At 42.0% G+C, this 18794-nt stretch overlaps 1 protein-coding gene across 18 annotated transcripts in view; it reads left to right on the top strand.

The window, feature by feature from the left end:
- Positions 1-18794, top strand: part of nrxn3b (neurexin 3b) — a 330684-nt gene that overhangs the window by 260530 nt on the left and 51360 nt on the right. The window lies entirely within an intron of this gene.

Here is an 18794-nt window from a genome sequence, read left to right as displayed (position 1 = left end):
AAAGATCAGGAAAACGTGAACCTGTTCTTAAGCCTCATGACCATCGCAATATTAGCGCTGCATGGAGCGCTCATTAACTCCAACCAGGGAAAGAAAGGGATAAATAAATCAAATATTGGACCGACCTAGCTTCCTGCACCTGAACGTTCAGTGACGTTCAGGTGTATAATAAGCCATGTGCTTTTGTTTACTGAGAAACAACGTGAGATTCCGTGTGGAGAATGAATGAAATTAAACAAATATGCCTCAGAGTAGATTTATTAATGGTCTTATCGCACACCTCTTGCTCAATAACAGCAGAATCGTGCCATGTCTCAACCCAAGCATGAAGAACTTAATCAAATGGTGTAAATAAGCCATACTCATCAATATATCTGTTCTCACCGCTTAACTCATTCAAATATGAGTTTCACGTTATACCAGTATGCTAAGTTGTCACATTTTAACATGAAACGCTTCACGTTATAACAAGATATGTAGTATATTGTTAGAACTTAGATACAAGAATGTGATAACAAGAAGATATATATTGTCAGAAAGTGAAAAACATCTTTTCATTACTATCAACTTTTCACGTTTTAATGTGATACTGTTCAATTTTTTTCTGGCTGTGGCAGCAATACGCTTCTGTATTATTACACATAAAACAAGCAGTTACATTACTTTACTAACTACTCAACCGCAGAAATAATAAGTCACAATACTTCTTTCAAAGCTGCCACACACACCTGTCACATTGTCTGTATTCAACACATATAGAAATTGGAAAACTACATATTTTGGATATATTTAGTGACCATCAATACCTAGGTTAGCCCCTATGTCTACACACAGTCGTCACAGTGAAGCTACGGGGTCCACACAACCTCCAACTTTGAGCTGGAGTTTGATACTTTGGAGTTATTGGAAGGCACAAAGAGAGCAGAAGTGAAATAAGTGTTTGGATAAATGACATTAGAGGAGACCATTAGTGAATATTGTGGAAGTACACATGCTCGTGTACTAGTTCATGCTAGCTGTGGTTTTTTAATGCTAACAAATTGATGTTTAAAGGAATAATCTGACATTTTGGAAAATATTTGTATTCTCTTAGTCACTTGAGAAGATAGAGACCACCGGTTAGCTTAGCTAGGAAGACAGCTAGCCTGGCTCTCGCCAAAGGTAACCAAAATCGATGTATACAGGCACCTTTTAAGCTCAGGAATTAATTTATTATATCTTGTTTTTTTAACTCTTTACCAAACAATTACATGTTGGGCTAGTTCTATCAACAGATATCAAGTTCTTGAATCAGTGGAGAGGCGGAATACTGCCCAACACCGGTCCTAACAACACATAGCTCTGTCTTTAAGTAGCTGCATTTTTTTTAGATGGCGACAGATGCTCTCTTGAGATCAAAGCACCTCACTTCAGTCTGCATCAGCGTCATTTTTATAATTTCCTCTATTTACCCAGCTCCAGGCGCTACGCTATGTGTGTTTGAGTGATGAGCAGGACAGCTCGTGACGAGCCACCTAATGAAAGATCAGAGGGATTTGGAATCGATTGAGGTGTTTCTCCGACACTAGGTGCCATCTCAGCTCCAAAGACACTCCTAAATCCCCCCGCGAGGCTCGGCGTCACCCTGTTACAGCCACTCTGTGCTCCTCTCTCACCTGAGCCGCCACAGGACAAAGAGACAGAGATGGAGAGTGAGAGTGGGGGTAAAACCAAATTAAAAAAAGAGATTCCAATTTTAGGAAATTGACTCCCATTTCGGATTATCGACAAGAAATGGGGGGATGAATTGCGGGCATGCTCAAGTGATAAACGTCAACATTAGAAAATAAATCTAGCGGAAAGAAGGCAAAACAAAATCTCCCACTTTCAATAGCGGTGTGGCAGATTGGCTTGCTCACAAACACACACGTATATACACTTATGTACACACTGCAAATGTATTCATGGAGGATTAAGCGACAGAAAGACGTTGTTTTTCTCTCTCACTCTCTCTGATAAAAAAAAAATGTTGGGGGATCAAATTTGAGTGCGAAGCTCCTTCACAGATGGAGTGAAATGTGAAAGTGAGTACCTGTGCATTTTTTTGAGTTTGTATTTATTTAATCCTCCCATTATTGACTCTCACCATGACAAAGCTCTATTGACAAGGAGACAAAGAACACTATATCACTTTTTCTTTTTTTTTTTATGAAGCTTGGATCATCAGAAAAGCAATCTATAGGGATAAAAGATATTTCCCTACTGGATGGCTCGTATATAGAATTATTATAAGCACTGAATCACTAAAGGTTTAAGGGCCCTATCTTGCACCCGGCGCAGCGCAAAGCCCAACGCAGGTGTCTTTGCTAGTTCAAGACCGACGCAGTTGTCAATTTCACGTCCAGCGCCCACGTCGTTTAAATAGCAAGTGCACCCGCTCCCATCTGTGCGCCCATGGGTGTGCTGGTCTTACAGGGAGGTATGTTCAGGTGCATTCTTGGCGTCTTGCTATGTTGAGGCAGCGGGAAGTGATCGTGCCAATGACCAACAAAAACCTGGTCTAACGTCAATAGCGCAGCATTTCGTTGTTATTTTAACAGCAATCGCCTAGATTTATGCACAGCACGCGCACACTATGCGCACACGTGCAAAAGATTAAAAATAATATTACGGTGCGCTTAGATTGTTAAAATAGGGCCCTAATCTTGGAAATTTTATTGATCCTCAAATGTTCTGGGCAGGCAGTGGGGCAGGGGGCCAAGGACATGACAGCCAAGTCTTCCATCTCCACATTTCTTGCTCTGCTCCTCCATTGCCCTCAGCCATTTCCTTTGTCTCTCTAGTGTGAAAAAAAAGCAACATATTTTCTATTTTTAGTGTGAGCTCCAGTTCTGCAAAGCACTCCTTCTGTTCCCAAGCACACACACACACACACACACACACACACACAGACACAGCACATATTTCCTGACAGGTCAAAGCTCGCTCCAGAGAGGCCACGACCCCCAATACAATCCAGTCTGATTGGGCGCCCAAGTCGACCAATAGGTTAATGACCTTTTTATTTCCTGATGACATACTTTGTGTAACTCTGAGACGTGTATGCATGTGTGTCGAGTTGTTTCTGTCTAGTAAATAGTTTTTGAAAGGGGTTACTTTAAGGCTTAAAGTCAAGGAAAATGGAAGGAAGAATCTACTTCTATTATTATTATTATTATTATTATTATTATTATTATACTGTAGTTCCTACTTTGAACTAGAGTGTTCACCTTAATTTTCTGCTGTTAACTTTCCATGCACCTTAACTATCTCAAAGTAACGTCTAGTTGTCTGATGTCGGTTCATTCTCAGCAGAAATAAAAGGATGTCCATTTTATAGGGCCCATCATTTCCTTCTAATTAGAAATGTACTAATATATTCTGTCATTTCTTAGGAAGACTCTTTAAAAGGACTGCATTTTCATACTGTTTAATGGGAAAATGGAAACAGAGTTCAACTGGTGTGTGAGCTTCCTTATGAATTGTATAAACTTGTTTTACCAAGGCCCAGCACAGCAGCTCAGCTGAATATGCAACGATGTAAAATGTGTCCAAATTTTAGGCAAGCATTGAATGAATGCATGAATATTTGTCTACATGGCTTTGAATGGATGGATTCCCGTCTGTTTCGAGATTTTTTGGAGTTCTTTCAATGACAATTCCACTGGGAATGCACTTACATTGCAAACCAACAGTCACCTTTTTACCTCACTGCTTTATTCAAGATTACCTTTATTGTCATTCCTTCATGTATTTGCAAACAAAATGATGATCCTCAAAGTGCCAGTTGTTGGTAAAAATAATATCTATCATAAAAACAGTATAATACAGTAATTGATTCAAAATAAATACATAAATCAGAAAGGCATTAGACCAGGCAGTAGATATTATTGGTTGCCTTATGGGAAATGTAGGATCCAGGAATTTTGGAACCTGACCCATCTAAAAGTCACAATATCTCAGCCTCTGCTACATTGATTTTGACTGTTACTTTTTTAATCAACCTTTAAACTTTACGGAAGTACAGTACTAAATCACTGGCGTGCTAAAGTGTTACCAAAAAAATGTAACATCATAGATAATTTCCTGGGGCGACCTCTAGCTCACCCAGTAAGAGCATTCGCCCCATGTTGACTGAGTCCTGCAGCGGCACGGGTTTGAATCCGACCTGCTGCCCTCTGCTGCGTGTCGTCCCCCATCTCTCTCCCCCTTTCATGTCTATCCACTGTCTCTACTACTAATAAAGGGAAAAGTCCCAAAGAATAATCTTTGAAAAAATTTTTTTTTCAAAATTTAAGTTTCCTTAAATGTTGTATAATGTTCTGTTAAATATAAAGAGTGAGATTAGGGTCAGGGCTCATTAAGTAAGTATAGTCAGCTGTAGTGTGGGAAACTGTGTGTGTAAAATGGGTCGTTGCCTGATAACTAGCCCTCCGTCCTGCCCTCTGGAAGATCTGAGCCAACGGCCATGACAGTATGAGTCAGCACGAAGGTGACAGATGTTAAGATTTCGGACATGGGTGAAAGCATAGCTCTCTTGACCCACCGTAACCTGCCCTCCCTCCACCCCCTCGGAATTTCTCAAGACCCCTTTGATGAAGTTGGTTTGAAGGCTGAAGGCACATAGTTAATTCATTCAACCCACATTATCTTTAATTTATTCCCATCTTGCTAGAACATGCCAGACTGACCAAAGAAGAGAAAGAAAAGGCAGACTTCCTTCTTTCATGGTATAACCCACTCATAAACTTTGCAGATTTCACTTAATAATACAGTACTCATCATATTTTCTCTCTTCCTGATAAGACTCGCATATTCTTTGATAAATCACCATTCTTCACATGCACATGATGCAATTGCACACTTAAAAAAAATAAAAATAAAGACTTGTTGCTGTTTTGCAGTGTGCCCAGTGCTGAGTTGCCCTGACCTGCACATGCGTTGGCAGTTTTCCAGCAGGCTTCTGTCTTTACAGCAATTAATGTCATTTGGAGCGAAGAGGGACCTCATGACTCATTACATATGCCTTTTGCTCGGAAAAGCCTCTAAGGGGCCTTCTCCTCTTGTGTGCCAATGCTGCCACTCGGGGGATGGCACAAGTTGGATAACACTCTAATTAAAAAATTCACTATGAAAAATGTCTTCTGCAGTGCTGGCAGGGAGGAGATTAAACCTTGTTTTGGCTTTAGTTTATTTGAGCTTCTTGTGCCCACAGACTCTGTAGTTACTGTATGGATACTGTTGGGTTTTGCCATTTGTGCAGCTAATGTCTAACCTGAAGTTTTAAATATATTAACAAAGCTATTGCAGAGGCGTGCTATTGGCCGTAAGTAAAAAAAAAAAAAAAAAGTCATACAAGCAACTGAGGAAAAAAGGATTGATTTTGACAGTGGCAGCCATGTATTTTAAGACATTACACAAAGCATCATTGACATTGTTTCCCAAGCTTGGCTGTCAACTTCAGCATAAAGGGGGGGGGGGGGGATAAATCGTGCATTTTGATGCTATAACCTGTGTCAACAGTCTTGCAGAATGGACAAGGAGGCCCATCTGTGCCTCGCATGGCTGATCCTGGTGGACCCCTCCTCTTGACTACTGTAACCTGTTCACAGTCCTGGCTCAGTGGAGCGCACACTGGCAAAGGGCGGGCATGAAGGGGAGGGAGAGGTAGAGAGAATGACACAGAGGACAGAAACAGTGATTGCTCGAAGAGAGGGAATGTTGATGGGGAGAGAGCAGCAGAAAAGGGCTAGAGATATGGAGAGAGGAAAAACAGATAGAAAGAGGTAGAGAGAGGCAGCGCAGTGTGTCTAATCTCCCTTCAGGGGCGGTGATGTAAGGACGCCTTCTGTGACAGATAAACTCACCCGACAGCGAGCCCAGAATGACAGACACCCACCAGTGGTGGGAAGTAATTAGGGACATTTACTTGAGTAATTCCCTTTTTTTGCTATTTTATACTAAGAAAGATCTAAGTACATCTTCTGCCTCTTGGCCCAGAGTCTCCACAGCATCTGGCAGAGAGAAAGATGCAGCACCTACATAGTTTCCACACAGCTTTGGTGAAAGAAGAAAAAGAAGATGTTGGCGGGTGGGCAGGGGAGCTGGGAGGTGAAAAGAAAAAGAGTGAGTAGAGTAATGTTTGCTCCACTGTGGTGAACACAGATGGAGAAGGAAGCAGCAGGAGGTGTTGTTTTCATTCTCTTTTCTCTAAATCTCTCCTTTCACTCTGTTGAAGATTGTTTAGGACTTAAAGGAGCGCCGGAGTAGCCTTCTGAGCTGTTCGCCACAGGTTTTTTTTTTCTTTCTGGCTTTTGATTGAGATTATGCACAACATAGTCCATGCATGAACAAGCTTTCGATCTCCTTAATTCCTTTGGAGTACGGCTAGCTCGCTCGACATAGGCGGAGGGGAAATTGCCTTTGATAACCTCTGCAGTTATGTGTTTTTGTCAGGCTGCGCCGCTCTTTGTCTCTTTTTCTGCAGCTTAGTCTTTTAAAAAAAGAAAACATTGGTCAAACTGTGAAGGCACGCTTGAAGGAAGGCCTTAAGAAAATGTGACTTTGTATTTAAAAAGCGGCCTATTACAGATCACGATAGCCCTCTCCTTTGAGTTTACCTTCTCTGACACAAATGCGACATCCTGCAGTATGAAGTCAATGCTTCTGAAAACTTTCCAGCAGTTAAGATGGCAGATGCTGATTATGTGGGCTTGCGTGTGTGTGTTTGTGTGTGTGTGACACAGCAATGAGTCTCCTGCAGTCTTGTTCAGAAGCGGCAGCACACGCTGACCTGGGACGGACCTTGCGAGTCACTGTGACATTTTCAAAACAACCTCCCACTGTCTCGCAAGATAGACAATATATTTGTCACTTTCTCTGGCTCGCTATTCTCTGCCCTCTGTGAACTTCTATGGAGTTATCACTGAATAGAAAAAGATAAAGATATATAAGTGTCAACACACCTACTGTATCTAGATCCATGTTTCTCTTTCAGTGCTGTTACTACGTGGGGGAAATGCATGCATGTGCAGACAGGATTAAGCACGTTCTCGCACGTCCACTCTTGCATTCGTCGGCAACCATCACAATGTTCCCACCCGTGCAATTAGAAATGATTAGCCAGATAAAAGCACGACAATAAACGCATCGGCTTCTTTGATCGCGCGCTCTGACATGCTCACGGAAAGGCGACGCATATCAGCGTGCCTGCACGGCTCCTAACATGCAAGAAGGCATCGGCAGAGTCTATCATCTGGAGCCTCTGATTAACATTGATGCCGTTTCTCAGAATTACATTGGCATCCCCTTACATTCCAATCACCTAGATTTCATGCCTCCTCTCTGCAGGCAGCCCTATTGATTGTGAGAGAGGAAAGCAGCTATGAGTGCTATCAACTGAGCCTTTGATATGCACTTATCTTTTAGCAGTTTCATTTTATGGAAATGAAAATTGCCTTTAAAAAAAAAAAAAAAATGACTGGTGCTTCATTACTTTTGGGCCAATTAATTTAATGAAAAAGAATGCCTTTTCGAAACAGCGAGGGAAACATAATTATGCAGAATAATTGACAAAGAAGGACAAGCATGCAGGAAGGATGTAAGTAGACATGAATGCAAATGTACTATTATTTTGTATTTTGTGTTGATATAATACTTCATGATCTTTTTTTCTGACAGGCCACATGTTTTTTTTTTTTTTTTAAATATCCAGAAGTATAGAGGGGACTCAGTTTGACAACAGCTTGCCCTGAAAGTGTCCAAAGCATTCAGGAAGTAGGGCACTTGCCTCAACGTTCCTTAAAGTGGGAGAGACAGTCCGACCTAGATTTCCTCCTGTTTATTCAGCCATTTTAGGTGCCGGCTATTCATGTCTCCATTTCAGTGCTTCCCTTTTCTCTGTCTCCATATTTCCTGCTCCTGAACACGGCCACTTTTGTCTAGTTTGTTTGTTCATTCTTGCTGTATTTCTTTTTCCCTTGTTGCCCTCTGTCCATATCACCTCCCAGTCTCAAAACACGCATGAAAGTAACTCTAAACGGCAGTGACACATTTAGACAGCTGCTGAGACGCCCCACGCTGCTTAGCAGCAGGGGTTCTGATGGTCTGACTTATCTCAGAAAAACCTGGTGTAACCCACTCCCAAATTTCACTTTTTTCGCTAAAAACAATCATCTTGTCTCATTTATACAACCCTGTATTCATCCCCCGCTCGTAACTTCAATGCAATATCACTCCATAGTGTTATAAGGAAAGCTCAACCATCAGTCAAACTATTGCTTCTCAAACGTTTTTAATCAATCGTCAGAGCTCATCATCTTCTAATGTATTCCAGGGAGTTTGGTGCAGTTCTGGTTGATTTAACACAGCTCTAATGCGCCCGATGTGGTCATGAATTTAAAATGAATAAAATGCAAAGTGAGACTTGGACTGTTGACCAGTATCAAGCTGACATGACAGCCATGCACACAAAGATGGCATATGTTGCCCAGTGTGGCTTCTGAGCCATCGCCGCAGGAGAGTTTTGACTCCGCTGCTGCGTTATGCCCATTGAGGTATTCACTCATACATTACATTATATCTGCGGCACACAGAAAGAGGGCTCCATGGAAACACACATGCTTGACATTGAACGTTCCACTATATAAATGTAAAAAAAATATACTGTGTCGTGAGTAAACAAAGTGCATAGTTTCTGTCCCCCCCCATGAGGAATTCTAAGTAATGACATTAAAACTGTCAGCGCATCCACATGATACAAGCCTTCCGTGATTGCGCACCACCCCCGCCCCTCCTCCACGCAGTTGCTAGTAGCCAAAGAGGACACGGAGGATTAAAAAAACATGATGGACTCTTCAGAAGAGGTCATTATCTTCGCTCGATTATCTTCGCGCAGAAGTCGCCAGATGACACCATTTTCTGAACATAGGCATACTGAGAAATAGAGAGAGAGTTGTGTCAAAAAGTTACGCACTAAAAGCTTTAAGTAAAAGTACAGAAGTATAATTAACTAAATGTGCTGCAAGTATCAAAAGAAAAAGTACTGGTTCTGCAAAAAATGTCAGTTGTAACTGATATATTATTAGAGATTATTAGATTGTCAATACTAATGCATTTAGACAGCATTGTACTGTTGTAACAGGAGATGTGAAACTACTGAACTACTTTTATACAGTTAGGTAGTTTAGTCCAGGGGTTCCTTACTGCCTCAAAGGGTCACGAGATAAATCTGGGGGGTTGTAATATGATTAATAGGGCAGGAAAAAAGGGGGAAAAAACAGTGTTCTGCTGCAGAAATTTGTATTAATCCTTTTGGACTTTTCTCTAATCTTTGCTTTTCTTGGGAAATATTGGATAATTTAACCTTTTTGTGCCCTGAACAGATATTTAAACGAAACCATCTGAAAAATGAAGAAGGCTAATGTCTCTTTGGTGGAACTGCTAATAACTCCTAGACAAAAATGAGTCACAAGCCCAAACATTTGGCAACCACTGATTAATTCTTTAATGTTTTTTATGAACTTATTATATATTTATACGGACATTCTTAAGCAGAAATGTAATTACACCTGTAAAATACATGTAGTGGTGTGAGAAGTACAATTTTTCACTCCAAAATGTAGTGGAGTAGAAGTATAGAGTACCATAAAATGGAAATACTCAATTAAAGTACTTGTACTTAGGACAGTACTTCACCACTGTTGGAAGATGGCAGCTCTGTTTGGTTTAAAATGATCGTACAGGTATTGTTTTGCACACATTTCACAAGCCACACTAATATATCTCCATTATAACTGTGTTTATAGCAACTGGAGATTCACTTTATCTTCTCACCAAATCATAATCTCTCCTAGTTGGAGCAATTACCCTGCAAATGGTGCGAATTTAAACAGCAGCCATCGGTGTCTTCAGTGTTTATAGTGGGAGGGAGACCCACGGGTTGATATTATCACAGAGACTATATCAGTCTCAAATCAAAATAAAATGAAAATCCTCTTGAGTAGACTATCAAACACAGAGTGAGATAGATAGATAGAAAGAAAATAAGAAAGAAAGAAAGAAAGAAAGAAAGAAAGAAAGAAAGAAAGAAAGAAAGAAAGAAAGAAGAAAAAGGAGTGTGGTTAGGACCGGGGTGCCTAATGCTGCACTCTCTTCTCAGTTAATCATCCTTCTGCAGTTCTTCTCTTTCCATCTCACCTCATAGCCTCTCTTCTGCACGTCCACTTTCATCCTTTCATCTCTCTCTTTTCATTCCTTTCCCTCTACCTTCATCTCTGACACCTCTGCAGGCAAGGTGGAGGGTAGAGTCTTGATCCCAGACAGGTTACCCTTAGCAACAAACCACCCACCCCTCTGCTGCCAGCGTGTTTCGGGGCAATCCAACTAGTGTGTTTCCCCCTCAGCGGAGAACAGAGGAGGCCCTTTTTTTCTGTCTCATCATCTCCTGTGATTGGGGAACAAGCGCACTCCCCCACCCCCACCCCCATCCACAATCTTGACCTGACAGGGGCCGGCGAGAGATAAGAAAACTGTGTACTGTAGATGCCAGCCATTAGCATTTTAACACCTGTTCCCAGAGCCGTGGGTGTTAGCACTTCTAATTTTAACGCAGAGTGCAGAGACAACATTGGACAAACAATGGCTGTGACAAAATCTTAAAAAAAAAAAACTACAGCAACCAACTGAGTCTGTGTATGTGTGTTTCATGTGTGCACATTTGTGTGTTTACAGTCATCAGCCTGTCTGTGCCTGGAAGTGCGTGCCCAGAATAGTATGTGTACATAAACAGACGGATGAGAAGCAGCGACTCTCTTTCTCCGTCTCTTTGTCTGTCTCTCTTTTTCCTCACTCAATTAGCTGTGGTCCAAGCTTTGCTCGACGCTCAAAGACGCTTTTATGGCTACCACACACAAGACAAGAGAGCAACTCTGTCAGTCCTGTTTTATTAGAAAGAGTCTGTGTCTGCTTCCCCATCCCCCCCAATTCGAATTAGCATCTCTTCCTCCAATAATTACGATCCATTTTGTTAATTGGGATAATGTGCAGCTATCTGAAATAGCTACTGTTGAGGGTTTTTTTTTCTTCTTCTCTGCTTCCCTTTCTCCCAGTGTGGTTTTGCTTTGCATATTACCCCAGACATGGTAAGGAGAGCGTGCAAAATACAGAGGGCAGCTCTTCAAACAAGCTGAAATCTTTTGTGTGTCTATTCAAATCATTTCACCCCGTGACTCTTTACCAAGCAGCTGCAGGCACCGATGCATGTGATTGTGACTGAAGGTATTCTCTATGGAAAAACACACTGAAAGGTCAAAGATAAAGTCTCTTTGTTATTTTTTGTGCGGTACACGGGTGCTGTATGTCTGTACTTTTTTTCCATTTATTTTTACTACTTTAAATAGCATGTATGCTGTGTGCAAATACAGACATTAGAAAGTTGATAATTTCAGAAATATTAGGGAGAGAGAGCATAGGATGAATTGTGTCCCCGCTTGATTTATTGTGCACTGGTTTCATTCCGGGGCTACCAAATAGAAAGTGCTCGAATTCAGCAGCACATTAAATTAAATATCTGCCGAACAGATTCTAATTTGATCACCAAGCTGTTTCAATTTCATTAACCTAGTCCCTAATGGACTTTCACAGCATATTATTCCATCTAGCACAAATCCCATTCATTGGCTCTGTTTTTCTAAATGAGCACCCTGGTGCGCAGGGACCACGTGGCCCAACACGGTGCAGTGTGAGGTCACACAAAAAGCTGCTTTTTCTTTAATGGACACTGGTGCAGAGCGACACTGAGTAAATGCAATCAAACTAATGATTTATTCCCAGCACCTTCTTAACAGCTGTTGCGAAACATCAGTCCAAGAATCGGAATATTAATACTGTGTGTGTGTGTGTGTGTGTGTGTGTGTGTGTGTGTGTGTGTGTGTGTGGGCGGGCGACTGAGGCTCTTTGCTTTCGCACATGGCCTGATTATGTTTCCAATAGTTCGCACACACTGCGTTGAAATGGTACAAATGAAGTAGTGTAGCAGCAGGTCAGGCAGATGAAGATTCATGGCTGAAGTTTTCCCACGCTTCTGTGATTTAGCAAGCTTGTAATTATGCAGTATGCATTATAATTACTTCTGCTGTGTAGTATTTTGACCATAAAGAGAGATGGTGCAACACTCAACAGAGATGGAGCAACATTCGGCACCTATAAATGGATTTGTTCTTTAGACATTTTATTTTTTTTTCTTTCTGTTCACGGTCTATAATAACATGTTGGTAGTTATTTTATGAAGGTCTAAAAATAGATGAAAAAGGTGGAAAAATAAATAGATGTTGGTTGTAGTGTTTTTCATCAGCTGTGCTGTTAGTATCAAAACTTTGAAAGTGAATGAATAGCTTGGATGTTTGTGCTGATCAAATGCACAATTCTTTCTTTTCTTTTAGCCATGGATAAAGTTCACCACCCTGATGGAGAGACGTGAAGAAGTACCTATGTTGGTCAATAGTTCCTGAATTTAGCAACAGATTCATTGGCAGTAGAGGATGCAGCAACCAAAGGTTGTTTCAGGGACTTTACTGAGACAATGCAGCCAAGACACATGCAGTAAAGTATAGTAGTGATGATTAGGATCAGTGCACTGTCAGTACTCTTAAGTTCCAAAAGCCTGAAAGTGATAGTATAGAGCTGGAGAGGACTCTGCGGTAACATTGATAAATGTTTTCACCAGGCCGCCCGCCATTAGTGTCAGGGCAAGTTACAGCCACAGGAGCGGACAAACAGGAAATAGAGAAAGAGTGGGTATAAATAATTGATAGGGCTGACCCTGCGCGATTCATATTCTGCGGCAGAGGATCAAACAGCGAGGCTCAGAGTTTGACATTGAGCCCAGGCACAGGAGTCAAAGCCATTACCTTCCCCGGCAACGCTGCTGCTTGTGTTTATATTAAAAATGCAGTGACTCTTCCTCTTCAGTCTGGGCTAACATTAGCTGGCAGTCCTGCGCATTAACCAACTGGCTAATGGACCGCCCCCCTCCCCACCCTTTTTCGATGATGTTGTTCTATCAGGCTCATTCAGGTGTGAAATATAGCCTGTGTTAGACCTCTGGGTTCTTTTAGGTGTGATCAATATTTCAGAGGCACCAGGCCTCTGTGCCGTGTATCCTCCCACATCGCCTCTGACAACAGCTCGGCAGCCGATTATGAATGTCTGAATGAACGTTTAAGCCAATTAATGATTTATGGAGTTTCACAGTTTTCAGAGAAATGTTTATTTGAATAGTGCATTAAGACTGCCACTGTACAAAAAGAAGCCAGGAACCCTGCAGCGTCTGCTTCTAATATGAGAAAGTAAAAAACGGTGTCTGCAGTGTTTCATTTGGTCCCACTGCAGAGTAGATCTTTCTAAATGAGGGCCTTTTTGTGGTCTTTGTCTGTCAGCAGCCGTATGCATCACTGCCGCAGCTGCATGTGTATCACGTTGTGCTTCATTCATGACAATCATGACTTTCTTTTTCAATACGTTATCTCACTTTCATAACTTCATATCCCAGCCAAAGCCAATAGTTGCCCATACCTGCTTAATCAGTTCATTTAAATTATACATTAAAACCATATGTTTACACGCTATCCAATTGTGACATCTAGCCATGCAGGTAGCTTTGGTTTATTTGCCCAGGTTTTGAGATACCCATCTCTGAGATTCTGCTGCCACACCAATACAATGGAGGAGAATGGAATGTTCTCACAATGTTGAATAATTACATTTAAAAGTCACAACCTCTCTTTTCAGCCATTGGCCTTGTTACTCTGTGTAACCAACATAACTCTCTGTGCCAGCTTTTCAAAGAAAATGCTTTCCATTAAAGATATAAACCCAATTAAAACCTCCTGACAGGGGGCTCTGTTGATTATCCACAGTACCAGGGACATTGTTTTAAGTAAGACACCTTGCTATTCAAGGTTTTCGTGTGCTTATTCAATGCTGTGAGCACCGCAAATTAAAGGAAAAGGCTGGTATCATACTGGTCAGCAAATCCCAAGAAAAGACCAAAATCAGTAATGCTTTAGTCCATCTTTCAATACTTTTCGACTTCTCCACCCTGTCCGTGCTAGTCAACACAAGGCCTATTGGTCCTTCTGAAAATGGACATTTTTGGTCAAATTTGTAGTTTCGTATTTAAATAAAGGTTAAGTGATTTCCTAAGACAGGTGGTCACTGTTAGCAATCCTAACTCGCACAGAGGTAAATACTGCATTTGTTGGGACTATACCTTGCTGCTGTAACATTGTGTATTTCCCCGTTGTGGGATTAATAAAGGATTTTGAATCTTGAATCTATTTTCAGGGGCGGATTGATAGACATTTTTTGCTCTAATGAGTTTTACATGAGCAGGACGGTGTATGTGGATTTGTGTGAAAATAAACTACAATGCCCATGCTCACTGTAATGAAGGAACATGTCATTCAGTGCAACAGTGTGTTTAACAGTTCAGGACAATAACAGAGCTCTGTGGCACAGGAATCATGGGATTTGTTGACAATAAGAAAAATGTAGAACATCAAATTAGGACGTAGGCCGGAATCTCAGAGACGGATATCTCAAAACCTGGACAAATAAAATCAAAACAAAACAATCTGCATAGCAAGATGCTACTAGGGGTAAGTGACAAAATAAGTTTTTTTGCCATTTTGGGTGAACCAACCCTTTAACCACTCAAAAACAAAGTATGGTCTTTCTTCACATTTTTATCATCCAAAGGTTTGATCCAACAATGCACACCATGTTTGGTTGTACATGTTGTACATTTGCTTTGTATGACTGATCCATTTAATTTATTGTGGAAATTAAGACATTTTTTTCCTGTAATTAGGGGCTTTCAATCTCGGCAATAGTGTTACACAATTTCAAGGCCGCATCAAATATGCCAGTCTCTTGCCCAGCCTAGGGCCTGTCGAGTTGTCAGTACATTCTGTACATGAAGAAATGACTTGCACATAAAGTCCAGCACACACAAAAACCTCTCCTTAACAGCCTCTAACATCCTACTCTTTTGCAAATTCCTGACTCTAGAGCCTGATGCGCACAAGAACAGACAGCTACAAATCACTGCGCCATCTATGAGTTATCTCTGTCAATTACTGACGATAAATGGCTTTGGCACTGTGAAGGCCAGGTGCATCAATCCATGGCGTCTTGCGTTGTCCTAGCTTCTCCACTCTATTGATTCTGCTTCCACTGCTTCTATGATCCAGTTTTGATGGACCCTGACCACAAAAGCCAACTTGAACGCTGATGTCAGATGAAAGGGTGGATATGTAACCCAAACTCCCACCCTGGGACATGTTCACATTCTTGATATCAGATCTTCCCTCCCTCCCAACTGAGACTTAATATAGATCCACTGGAGTCATCTCGCTACAACTACTCTGTGTCAGTACCAGAATTCAATCAAGATTTGATTGCAATGCAATACCTTTTGTGGGGGCGAAAAACTCCCACTTTAATAACATTCTCTGACCTTAAAGTGCTTTCAATGCACATCTTCTTATAGAAGATACTGTATCTGGCATTCAACCACATTCATTTCTCCATTTCTTTCTCAGTCTCCATTCCTCTTTTGTCAGCTTTTTCTTTCTCCCCAGCAGAGCTAAAAGTGCTAATTCTACCCATCTTACCTCCACAAAATGGCTTTCAGATGTCTATATCTGTCTGGGGCCTGTGGCTTAGCAGAATGACCATTCAGCGAGCTGAGGATGGGGTCTATTGTGAGCAGCGTGTCCCCCTGTACAGCAGCTGTCTGCTAAGGGCTGTCTGTGATGGCGGTTGGCGGGATCGTCCACCCCTGCTTTGAGCGATTCTCTCTCTTTTCACTCTGCCCGCGGCGCTGCATGTGTTGGAGGCATTGATCGGCCCTGAATTGGATTGTGGCGAGCCTGATTACTGATGTCAGTGTGTGCCGGGTCACGTGGGACCGCTGAAGCTCCTCTTGCCAAACCAGGGCCAGCTCGCAGCGGGGGGAGGGGGGGCTAACGTTGCTCGCTGGAATCACATTTATCAGTCTTAGTTACACTGAGCGTGAACACAACATGCCCACACATACTGTACATTTAAGTGAGTCACAAACTGCCAACATAATCTCATGCTATTCCTACAGCGGTAAAACAGCCGGCATTCGTGATTGGCATTCAATAAATGGTGTGGGAGCATGTTAGACTATACAAGGGCTTTAGCGCATCATGCCAGTAAATTACCACTTTCCCTACTGTAATTTTATATTCAGTTTGCTTTAAGAGTTAGTGAGGGCGGCTGATTGAATGCTTGGACGCTGCTTTGTATGTTTTGCCACGTGACACCACTGAAGCTTCCGTTGCGCAAGGTTACACCCTTTGACTCTCTGTGTGTGTGTTTCGGTGTCTGTTTGCATTCAAGTGTGTGTGAGTTTGAAAGTGATTCTCCGCGCATCATTTGTTTACGCCTGGAATAGTGGCCATCATCTTTTCCGCTAAGAGAACAATAGCCATTTTTCCCCTTTTGCTCAGGAGACAATGAAGTGCCTTCCCGCCTTGCGAGCGACAGGCCAATAAAAAACGTAATTGGATCTGTCAATCAAACATTGCTGCAGCGCGGGGGTGGGCTGGCAGGTGGGTGGCTGTGGCGGTGGCGGAGGAGGGAGGCTTGCCGGACAACAGGAGTAGTGCAGAAGGAAAGGGAAGAGAGAGGGAGAGCTGTGCCATTTGCGAAGCACTACGGCACACAGTTCCCCCTCAGCACACTGCCTGCAGGCACTCAGCAACAGTTACAGAGGTGTACAATTGTTGTTTTGTTTCGTTGTTTTGTACCAGGGCCAGGGGGGGTGACGATCTGTCTTTGTTTGTAGGTATTAGTGGGTCGGTGATGTGGCTTTGATGCGACTACACAGGAGAGCAGGGGCTGCCAGAGCTGCGGAAGGTCACAGTGGATGTACTTGCGCTGATGTGTTTGTCTGTGCTCTGTACGCGCTCAGGCCGTCACACATAGGGTTTTTTCGTACCAGGGAAAAGGTCCAGTCATTAGTCAGGAGATCCAGCATGCTTTATTTTCACGGTACAAAACACACACACACTGAACATCACCATGTCACATTAAATCATCAACATATTCGGGGAGTACTTGTTTAGGTACATGGATTATGTGTATATGCTGCTAGATAAGCAGCGAGCGTGCCCATAGACTTTTATCATATGCATTTTGTTTGTTGCTCTGAGTTTTAATGGCAACTGCTTAAATTAAAAGCCCATTTACAGCCTCTCTGACAGAGACGTTAAGTGCACATTCAGATATTCAGCTTGTCTGGCTCCCACTCCGAGCCCTACCTCGGCTTTTAGGAGATGGCTTTGTCATGTCTTTGGTGACATTCTTTTGGAGAGCGGCGCTCTGTCGTTCCTTGCATTATGGTCTCAAGCACTGTATCTCTTTTTATGAATAAACAAAGGGTGTTTCAACTGTACAAGTGAGGCATTGAATACAGTGCAGGTCCTCAGACCACCTTGGCATCTAAAAGTACTTCAGTCAAGGAAACTACAGTATGCAGAGTCACTGCAGGTTCCATGCACACACACAGTCATTTTACTGCATACTTTGGACAACTTTCTACTTTCTTAAAAACTTGAAAAAATATAATCTTTCTGCTGGATGCACTGCTCCTTAGGTGCCCTCCCCCTGTACTTGCTAAGAAACAAAAACAGGATCCTTATTTAGAGAAATAAAAAGAGAGCTGGGCGCCTGGATAGCTCAGTTGGTAGAGCGGGCGCCCACATATAGAGGTTTACTCGTCGACGCAGCGGACCCAGGTTCGACTCCAACCTGTGGCCCTTTGCTGCATGTAATTCCCCCTCTCTCTCCCCTTCCATGTCTTCAGCTGTCCTGTCAAAATAAAGGCCGGAAATGCCCAAAATAATCTTATAAAAAATGAGAGCTGTCTGCTGTCTTCCAAGGTTTTCTAGGTGCAGAGTAGAAATGTAGGAACAAACTTGATTTAAAAAAGTTAGTATTATTTCATTGTTTGTTTCATACGTATTAGTTTTTTTCCTTTTTATGAATTCAGCAAAAGAGTAAACTAATTCAGCAAAATGTGTTGCCGGAGAACAAAGCTTAGTATGAGGTCATGCCTGCGATACAATAACACACATTAATTCCATTTATTATTGCATACTGCAGCTTGCTCTAATAATCTGGTGGTAGAGTGATATTATATTCCTCTACGTGGAGAATATTTAAGAATATAAAAGCATGAGGGACTGTGTTAAGTATAGGTTGGCCTTATGAAGTGTTCTTATGTGGTATTAAAAGCAGTTAACATTAAAAAAAAAAAAATTCTGTATTGCTTTAGTGCTGAAGAACACAGTTTGAAATTCAGTTTGACATTAGCAAGGTCTAACAACAGTTAGCCATGCAGGACCAGTGTCTCAGCTGATCAGTAAACTATGTGTCTGCCCCCCTTGTGCAATTCTTCTTAATTTTGGTTTTTTATGAGAAACAGTCCCTTTACTCCAGGCTTCTAAAGTAGGTAATTACACTGAGAGATTCCCTTTGGGGGATTAAAACAAATGACACAGAAAACACAGCCCTTCCCCTTCGCCACTCACTCAAGCCCTGCATCCGCTCTAAAACCTTTTGCTTGTTACACCTACATGCCCATGAATACGCAAGCAGTCACAATAAAACAAACTGGCAGCTCATGAAAATCAGTGGGGTCGAGGGGAGAGGAGTCAGGAATGAATGGGAAGGGATCACGATTT

This window comes from Perca fluviatilis, chromosome 18 (genome assembly GCF_010015445.1).
Source record: "Perca fluviatilis chromosome 18, GENO_Pfluv_1.0, whole genome shotgun sequence".
Lineage (NCBI taxonomy): Eukaryota > Metazoa > Chordata > Actinopteri > Perciformes > Percidae > Perca > Perca fluviatilis.
Note: the sequence above shows the minus strand (reverse complement) of the source record. Positions and strands in the feature narration are given on the sequence as shown.